This window comes from Phyllobates terribilis, unplaced genomic scaffold (assembly GCF_046119375.1).
Source record: "Phyllobates terribilis strain yellow unplaced genomic scaffold, ASM4611937v1 Scaffold_6__1_contigs__length_29720123, whole genome shotgun sequence".
NCBI lineage: Eukaryota > Metazoa > Chordata > Amphibia > Anura > Dendrobatidae > Phyllobates > Phyllobates terribilis.
In genome coordinates this window covers 12,642,371-12,650,795 of record NW_027362766.1, presented here as the reverse complement: position 1 = coordinate 12,650,795, position 8,425 = coordinate 12,642,371, and the positions used below count along the sequence as shown (strand labels likewise).

General features: G+C 68.4%; 1 protein-coding gene across 4 annotated transcripts in view; it reads left to right on the top strand.

Annotated features, from left to right (window-relative positions):
• Positions 1–254: 254 nt before the first annotated feature.
• LOC141152748 (acyl-coenzyme A thioesterase THEM4-like) overlaps positions 255–8,425 on the top strand; it is a 42,797-nt gene continuing 34,626 nt past the window's right edge. For 2 of the 4 annotated variants that reach the window (XM_073637388.1, XM_073637384.1), the window contains exon 1: positions 267–387. The gene's annotated coding sequence lies outside the window, so the exon portion shown is untranslated. Of the gene's footprint in view, positions 499–8,425 lie in introns of all 4 variants that reach the window. The other 2 variants (XM_073637386.1, XM_073637385.1) reach the window with 2 other exon arrangements.

Below are 8,425 nucleotides of genomic sequence, written 5' to 3'. Positions count from 1 at the left end.
TGCAGCTGTTGGAGCCCGATAGCGCCACACCGGGAGCTGTGCAGCCAGTATGCGCCATTTTCTGCAAGTTTTTTTTTTATTTACTAAATTTAATATAATTTCTATTTTCCTCATTTTTCGCCAACATTATAGCAGCTAATCGCTATGGGAGACAATGGCGGCCGGCGGGTGACATTGAGAGGAGAGAGCAGAGCGGCCACTAGAGGCCGAGCAGCTGCACGTGCGGGGATCACACTGCGAGCCGCCATGTTTCCGGAGCCTGAGCTACAGACGCCTATGAGCTGGTCTGCAGTAAGGACTACGGCTGAGGGGCGTGGTCAGTGTGACAGGGGAGGAGCCTGGGATGTGACCGGCATCGTGACGTGCTGAGCGCTGCTGCCAGGTCAGGTGAGAGGTGACAGGAGCTGGGGACTGGACGAGCAAGGGACGGCAGCAGTGTCCTCCTCATCCCTGCTCCCGGCAGGACATGTCCGGTCACACAGGAGGTCACTGAGAAATGTACGGAGCTGTCAGCCAGACCACACAGCAGCCCCGGGAGAGCAGGGGCCCGTCAGCCACCACAGCAGCCCCGGGAGAGCAGGGGCCCGAGCGCACACAGCAGCCCCGGGAGAGCAGGGGCCCGTCAGCCATACACAGCAGCCCCGGGAGAGCAGGGGCCCGTCAGCCACACACAGCAGCCCCGGGAGAGCAGGGGCCCGTCAGCCATACACAGCAGCCCCGGGAGAGCAGGGGCCCGTCAGCCATACACAGCAGCCCCGGGAGAGCAGGGGCCATTCAGCCACACACAGCAGCCCCGGGAGAGCAGGGGCCATTCAGCCACACACAGCAGCCCCGGGAGAGCAGGGGCCCGTCAGTCACACACAGCAGCCCCGGGAGAGCAGGGGCCCGTCAGCCATACACAGCAGCCCCGGGAGAGCAGGGGCCCGTCAGCCACACACAGCAGCCCCGGGAGAGCAGGGGCCCGTCAGCAACACACAGCAGCCCCGGGAGAGCAGGGGCCCGAACACACACAGTAACCAGGAGAGCAGGGGCCCGTCAGCCAACACAGCAGCCCCGGGAGAGCAGGGGCCCGTCAGCCACACACAGCAGCCCCGGGAGAGCAGGGGCCCGTCAGCCATACACAGCAGCCCCGGGAGAGCAGGGGCCCGTCAGCCATACACAGCAACCCCGGGGGAGCAGGGGCTCGTCAGCCACGCACAGCAGCCCCGGGAGAGCAGGGGCCCGTCAGGCATACACAGCAGCCCCGGGAGAGCAGGGGCCCGTCAGCCACACACAGCAGCCCCGGGAGAGCAGGGGCCATTCAGCCACACACAGCAGCCCCGGGAGAGCAGGGGCCATTCAGCCACACACAGCAGCCCCGGGAGAGCAGGGGCCCGTCAGTCACACACAGCAGCCCCGGGAGAGCAGGGGCCCGTCAGCCATACACAGCAGCCCCGGGAGAGCAGGGGCGCGTCAGCCATACACAGCAGCCCCGGGAGAGCAGGGGCCCGTCAGCCACACACAGCAGCCCCGGGAGAGCAGGGGCCCGTCAGCCACACACAGCAGCCCCCGGAGAGCAGGGGCCCGTCAGCCACACACAGCAGCCCCCGGAGAGCAGGGGCCCGTCAGCCATACACAGCAGCCCCGGGAGAGCAGGGGCCCGAACACACACAGTAACCAGGAGAGCAGGGGCCCGTCAGCCAACACAGCAGCCCCAGGAGAGCAGGGGCCCGTCAGCCACACACAGCAGCCCCGGGGGAGCAGGGGCCATACACAGCCCTGGGAGAGCAGGGGCTCGTCAGCCATGCACAGCAGCCCCGGGAGAGCAGGGGCCCGTCAGCCACACACAGCAGCCCCGGGAGAGCAGGGGCCCGTCAGCCACACACAGCAGCCCCGGGAGAGCAGGGGCCCGTCAGCCACACACAGCAGCCCCGGGGGAGCAGGGGTCCGTCAGCCACACACAGCAGCCCCGGGAGAGCAGGGGCCCGAGCGCACACAGCAGCCCCGGTGGAGCAGGGGCCTGTCAGCAACACATAGCAGCCCCAGCATACACATCAGCCCTGGGATAGCAGGGGCCCTTCAGCCACTCACAGCAGCCTCGGGAGAGCAGGGGACCGTCAGCCACACATAGCAGCCTCGGGAGAGCAGGGGCCTGTCAGCCACACACAGCAGCCCCAGGAGAGCAGGGACCCGTCAGCCACTCATAGCAGCCCCGGGAGAGCAGGGGCCTGTCAGCCATACACAGCAGCCCCGGGAGAGCAGGGGCCCGTCAGCCATACACAGCAGCCCCGGGAGAGCAGGGGCCCGTCAGCCACACACAGCAGCCCCGGGAGAGCAGGGGCCCGTCAGCCACACACAGCAGCCCCGGGAGAGCAGGGGCCCGTCAGCCACACACAGCAGCCCCGGGAGAGCAGGGGCCCGTCAGCCACACACAGCAGCCCCGGGAGAGCAGGGGCCCGTCAGCAATACACAGCAGCCCCGGGAGAACATCGGCCCGTCAGTCACACACAGCACCCCCGGAAGGGAGAACATCGGCCCGTCAGTCACACACAGCACCCCCGGAAGAGCAGGGGCCCAAGCACACACAGCAGTCCCGGGAGAGCAGGGGCCCGTCAGCCATACACAGCAGGCCCTGGGAGAGCATTGGCCCATCAGCCATACAAAGCAGTGTTGGGAGGGTAGGGGCCAGTCAGCCGCCCACAGCAGCCCCGGGAGAGCAGGGGCCCATCAGCCATACGCAGCCCTTGGAGAGCCCGGGGCCCAAGCACACACAGCAGCACTGGGAGAGCAGGAGCCCGTTAGCCACACATCAGCCCCGGAAGAGCAGAGGCCCGAGCACACATCAGCCCCGGAAGAGCAGAGGCCCGAGCACACAGCAGCCCCTGGAGAGCAGGGGCCCGTCAGTCACACAGCAGCCCCGGAAGAGCAGGGGCCCGTCAGCCACACAGCAGGCCCGGGAGAGCAGAGGCCCGAGCGGACACAGCCGCCCCGGTAGAGCGGTGGCCTGTCAGCAACACACAGCAGCCCCAGCATACACATCAGCCCTGGGATAGCAGGGGCCCGTCAGCCATACACAGTCCTGGGAGAGCAGGGGCCCGTCCGCCACACACAGCAGCCCCGGGGGAGCATGGGCCCGTCAGCCACACACAGCAGCCCCGGGGGAGCAGGGGCCCGTCAGCCACACACAGCAGCCCCGGGGGAGCAGGGGCCCGTCAGCCGCACACAGCAGCCCCAGGAGAGCAGGGGCCCATCAGGCAACACAGCAGCCCTTGGAGAGCCCGGGGCCCAAGCACACACAGCAGCCCCGGGAGAGCAGGAGCCCGTTAGCGACACACATCAGCCCCGGAAGAGCTGAGACCCCGAGCACACAGCAGCCCCTGGAAAGCAGGGGCCCGTCAGCCACACAGCAGCCCCGGAAGAGCAGGGGCCCGTCAGCCACACAGCAGGCCCTGGGAGAGCATTGGCCCATCAGCCATACAAAGCAGTGTTGGGAGGGTAGGGGCCAGTCAGCCGCACACAGCAGCCCCGGGAGAGCAGGGGCCCATCAGCCATACGCAGCCCTTGGAGAGCCCGGGGCCCAAGCACACACAGCAGCACTGGGAGAGCAGGAGCCCGTTAGCCACACATCAGCCCCGGAAGAGCAGAGGCCCGAGCACACAGCAGCCCCTGGAGAGCAGGGGCCCGTCAGCCATACACAGCAGCCCCGGGAGAGCAAGGGCCCGAGCGCACACAGCAGCCCCGGTAGAGCAGGGGCCTGTCAGCAACACACAGCAGCCCCAGCATACACATCAGCCCTGGCATAGCAGGGGCCCGTCAGCCATACACAACCCTGGGAGAGCAGGGGCCCGTCAGCCAACACAGCAGCCCCAGGAGAGCAGGGGCCCGTCAGCCACACACAGCAGCCCCGGGGGAGCAGGGGCCATACACAGCCCTGGGAGAGCAGGGGCTCGTCAGCCATGCACAGCAGCCCCGGGAGAGCAGGGGCCCGTCAGCCACACACAGCAGCCCCGGGAGAGCAGGGGCCCGTCAGCCACACACAGCAGCCCCGGGAGAGCAGGGGCCCGTCAGCCACACACAGCAGCCCCGGGGGAGCAGGGGTCCGTCAGCCACACACAGCAGCCCCGGGAGAGCAGGGGCCCGAGCGCACACAGCAGCCCCGGTGGAGCAGGGGCCTGTCAGCAACACATAGCAGCCCCAGCATACACATCAGCCCTGGGATAGCAGGGGCCCTTCAGCCACTCACAGCAGCCTCGGGAGAGCAGGGGACCGTCAGCCACACATAGCAGCCTCGGGAGAGCAGGGGCCTGTCAGCCACACACAGCAGCCCCAGGAGAGCAGGGACCCGTCAGCCACTCATAGCAGCCCCGGGAGAGCAGGGGCCTGTCAGCCATACACAGCAGCCCCGGGAGAGCAGGGGCCCGTCAGCCATACACAGCAGCCCCGGGAGAGCAGGGGCCCGTCAGCCACACACAGCAGCCCCGGGAGAGCAGGGGCCCGTCAGCCACACACAGCAGCCCCGGGAGAGCAGGGGCCCGTCAGCCACACACAGCAGCCCCGGGAGAGCAGGGGCCCGTCAGCCACACACAGCAGCCCCGGGAGAGCAGGGGCCCGTCAGCAATACACAGCAGCCCCGGGAGAACATCGGCCCGTCAGTCACACACAGCACCCCCGGAAGGGAGAACATCGGCCCGTCAGTCACACACAGCACCCCCGGAAGAGCAGGGGCCCAAGCACACACAGCAGTCCCGGGAGAGCAGGGGCCCGTCAGCCATACACAGCAGGCCCTGGGAGAGCATTGGCCCATCAGCCATACAAAGCAGTGTTGGGAGGGTAGGGGCCAGTCAGCCGCCCACAGCAGCCCCGGGAGAGCAGGGGCCCATCAGCCATACGCAGCCCTTGGAGAGCCCGGGGCCCAAGCACACACAGCAGCACTGGGAGAGCAGGAGCCCGTTAGCCACACATCAGCCCCGGAAGAGCAGAGGCCCGAGCACACATCAGCCCCGGAAGAGCAGAGGCCCGAGCACACAGCAGCCCCTGGAGAGCAGGGGCCCGTCAGTCACACAGCAGCCCCGGAAGAGCAGGGGCCCGTCAGCCACACAGCAGGCCCGGGAGAGCAGAGGCCCGAGCGGACACAGCCGCCCCGGTAGAGCGGTGGCCTGTCAGCAACACACAGCAGCCCCAGCATACACATCAGCCCTGGGATAGCAGGGGCCCGTCAGCCATACACAGTCCTGGGAGAGCAGGGGCCCGTCCGCCACACACAGCAGCCCCGGGGGAGCATGGGCCCGTCAGCCACACACAGCAGCCCCGGGGGAGCAGGGGCCCGTCAGCCACACACAGCAGCCCCGGGGGAGCAGGGGCCCGTCAGCCGCACACAGCAGCCCCAGGAGAGCAGGGGCCCATCAGGCAACACAGCAGCCCTTGGAGAGCCCGGGGCCCAAGCACACACAGCAGCCCCGGGAGAGCAGGAGCCCGTTAGCGACACACATCAGCCCCGGAAGAGCTGAGACCCCGAGCACACAGCAGCCCCTGGAAAGCAGGGGCCCGTCAGCCACACAGCAGCCCCGGAAGAGCAGGGGCCCGTCAGCCACACAGCAGGCCCTGGGAGAGCATTGGCCCATCAGCCATACAAAGCAGTGTTGGGAGGGTAGGGGCCAGTCAGCCGCACACAGCAGCCCCGGGAGAGCAGGGGCCCATCAGCCATACGCAGCCCTTGGAGAGCCCGGGGCCCAAGCACACACAGCAGCACTGGGAGAGCAGGAGCCCGTTAGCCACACATCAGCCCCGGAAGAGCAGAGGCCCGAGCACACAGCAGCCCCTGGAGAGCAGGGGCCCGTCAGCCATACACAGCAGCCCCGGGAGAGCAAGGGCCCGAGCGCACACAGCAGCCCCGGTAGAGCAGGGGCCTGTCAGCAACACACAGCAGCCCCAGCATACACATCAGCCCTGGCATAGCAGGGGCCCGTCAGCCATACACAACCCTGGGAGAGCAGGGGCCCGTCAGCCGCACACAGCAGCCCCAGCACACACAGCAGCCCCGGGGGAGCAGGGGCCCGTCAGCCATACATAGCAGTCCCTGGGAGAGCATTGGACCATCAGCCATACACAGCAGCCCAGGGTTAGCAGGAGCTCATCAGCCATACAATGCAGTTTCGGGAGGGTAGGGCCCAGTCAGCCACACAAAGCAGCCCCGGGACAGCAGGGGCCCATCAGCCAGACATAGCAGCTGCCGGGAGAGCAGGGGCCTGTCAGCCGTACACAGCAGCCCCGGGGGGGGGGGGGGGGCAGGGGCCTGTCAGCCGCACACAGCAGCCCCGGGAGAGCAGGGGCCCATCAGCCATACGCAGCCCCGGGAGAGCAGTGGCCCGTCAGGCTCACACAGCAGCCTCGGGAGAGCAGGGGCCCTTTAGCCACCCACATCAGCCCCGGAAGGGCAGAGGCTCGAGCACACAGCAGCCCCTGGAGAGCAGCGGCCCATCAGCCACACACAGCAGCCCCGGGAGAGCAGAGGCCCGAGCGGACACAGCCGCCCCGGTAGAGCGGTGGCCTGTCAGCAACACACAGCAGCCCCAGCATACACATCAGCCCTGGGATAGCAGGGGCCCGTCAGCCATACACAGTCCTGGGAGAGCAGGGGCCCGTCTGCCACACACAGCAGCCCTGGGGGAGCATGGGCCCGTCAGCCACACACAGCAGCCCCGGGGGAGCAGGGGCCCGTCAGCCACACACAGCAGCCCCGGGGGAGCAGGGGCCCGTCAGCCGCACACAGCAGCCCCGGTGGAGCATGGGCCCATCAGCCACACACAGCAGCCTCGGGGGAGCAGGGGCCCGTCAGCCGCACACAGCAGCCCCAGGAGAGCAGGGGCCCATCAGCCAACACAGCAGCCCTTGGAGAGCCCGGGGCCCAAGCACACACAGCAGCCCCGGGAGAGCAGGAGCCCGTTAGCGACACACATCAGCCCCGGAAGAGCAGAGACCCCGAGCACACAGCAGCCCCTGGAAACAGGGGCCCGTCAGCCACACAGCAGCCCCGGAAGAACAGGGGCCCGTCAGCCACACAGCAGCCCCGGGAGAGCAGGGGCCTGTCAGCAACACACAGCAGCCCCAGCATACACATCAGCCCTGGGATAGCTGGGGCCCGTCAGCCATACACAGCCCTGGGAGAGAAGGGGCCCGTCCGCCACACACAGCAGCCCCGGGAGAGCAGGGGTCCGTCAGCCGCACACAGCAGCCCCGGGAGAGCAAGGGTCCGTCAGCCGCACACAGCAGCCCCGGGAGAGCAGGGGCCCGTCAGCCGCACACAGCAGCCCTGGTACAGCACCGGCCCGTCAGGCACACACAGCAGCCCCGGAAAAGCAGGGGCCCAAGCGCACACAGCAGCCTTGGGAGAGCAGGGTTCATCAACCACACACAGCAGCCCCCGGGAGAGCAGAGGCCCATCAGCCATACACAGCAGCCCCCGGGAGAGCAGGGGCCCAACAGCCATACGCTGCTGGCCACGGGAGGGCAGGGGCCCATCAGCCAACACAGCCGCCCTTGGAGAGCCCGAGGCCCAAGCACACAAAGCAGCCCCGGGAGAGCAAGCAGGAGCCCGTTAGCCACCCACATCAGCCCCGGAAGAGCAGAGGCTCGAGCACACAGCAGCCCCTGGAGAGCAGGGGCCCGTCAGCCATACACAGCATCCCCGGGAGAGCAGAGGCCCGAGCGCACACAGCAGCCCCGGTAGAGCGGTGGCCTGTCAGCAACACACAGCAGCCCCAGCATACACATCAGCCCTGGGATAGCGGGCCTGGGAGAGCAGGGGACCGTCAGCCACACACAGCAGCCCAGGGGGAGCAGGGGCCCGTCAGCTGCACACAGTAGCCTCTGGGGAGGAGGGGTTCGTCAGCCGCACACAGCAGCCCCGGGGGAGCAGGGGCCCAAGCACACACAGCTGTCCCTTGAGAGCAGGGGCCCGTCAGTCACACACAGCAGCCCCGGGTTAGCAGGGGCCCATCAGCCATCAAATCAGTGTCGGGAGTGTAGGAGCCAGTCAGCCATACAAAGCAGCCCCAGGACAGCAGGGGCCCATCAGCCATACACGGCAGCCGCCGGGAGAGCAGGGGCCCGTCTGCCGCACACAGGTGCCCCGGGAGAGCAGGGGCCCGTCAGCCGCACACAGCAGCCCCGGGAGAGCAGGGGCCCGTCAGACGCATACAGCAGCCCCGGGAGAGCAAGGGGCCGTCAACCGCACAAAGCAGCCCCGGGAGAGCAGGTGCCCGTCAGCCGCACACAGCAGCCCCGGGAGAGCAGGGTCCCATCAGCCACACTCAGCAGCCCCGGGAGAGCAAGGAACCGAGCACACACAGTAGCCCTGGGAGAGCAGGGGCCCATCAGCCACACAGCAGCCCTGGGAGAGCAGGGGCCCATCAGCCAGCAAAACAGCCCCCGGGAGAGCAGGGGCCCA